This window comes from Tupaia chinensis, unplaced genomic scaffold, assembly GCF_000334495.1.
Source record: "Tupaia chinensis unplaced genomic scaffold, TupChi_1.0 Scaffold000001_1, whole genome shotgun sequence".
Classification (NCBI taxonomy): Eukaryota; Metazoa; Chordata; class Mammalia; order Scandentia; family Tupaiidae; genus Tupaia; species Tupaia belangeri.
In genome coordinates, this window is record NW_006159427.1 from 1,826,817 (window position 1) to 1,827,704 (window position 888).

General features: G+C 47.7%; 1 non-coding gene across 1 annotated transcript; it reads right to left on the reverse strand.

The window, feature by feature from the left end:
• Positions 1 to 478: 478 nt before the first annotated feature.
• LOC114007706 (small nucleolar RNA SNORD86) lies at positions 479 to 564 on the reverse strand. The gene has a single exon (XR_003549300.1). It is a non-coding gene; the product is annotated as a small nucleolar RNA SNORD86 (small nucleolar RNA).
• Positions 565 to 888: the final 324 nt, after the last annotated feature.

Here is an 888-nt window from a genome sequence, read left to right on the forward strand (position 1 = left end):
TTTTCTTCTTTTCGTATTTTTCACCCGTCTCCTCACACTTCTCTGAAGTCCTGCTGTTGTTCTTCAAGATGCCAGGGCAAATGCAGCCAGTCATTTTTTTCTCCTTCAAGCATTTCTTCTCCTGTTTCTCCAGCTTCCTCGTAATCTCGGCAGCAGCTCCCTCTGCCCGAACCATTGCTTCCTTCATGATATCCAGATTCTTTCGAGGAACTCTCCAGTTTGATAGAAGGAGAGCCACTCTTCAGCTTGTTCTTGAGGCTTCTCCTCAAAGACACTTGTGGGCACCTCAGAGAAGCAGTCGATCCGGGAGGCAACGCTGCATCTGTTTGCCAGGTATCAGGAGACACGGCCCAGGCATCAGCACCTCGGCCCATGAAGGTGGAGTGGAAAATTAGTCCATACTTTGGAGTGTTACCCCTTGTCTTCAGGGCCCTTCTGTCACAGATCTGGAAACTTGGTCCCTTTGCTGGGCTCTGGAAATCACTCAGACACCAGGACTGGCCATCACTCCCATAGCAGAGTCCTGTGTAGGTCAGGAGGGGAAAAAAAAAATTGATAGCTACAAAGATGCTTTTCTGAATGCTCCAACACATTTCCTATAATGAACTATATGATGGTCTACGTTTGTATCTGTTTCATTAGTTGGTAATTAAGATTCAGAGATTAAGAGCTGCTATAACAAGCAAGTTCAAAATATCAGCGGCTTAAAAAAATTAATTTGGGGGGGTGGGGGGTGGGGGGGAGGATGCTACTGTATTGCCCAGGCCAGCCTTTACCTTCCAATCCTCCTACCTCAACCTTCTAAATCCCGGGATTACAGGTGCACGCCACTGCATCTGGCCTCTAAGACTGAACTGGGAATAGAACTCTGGCCTCGCATGTGGTCTC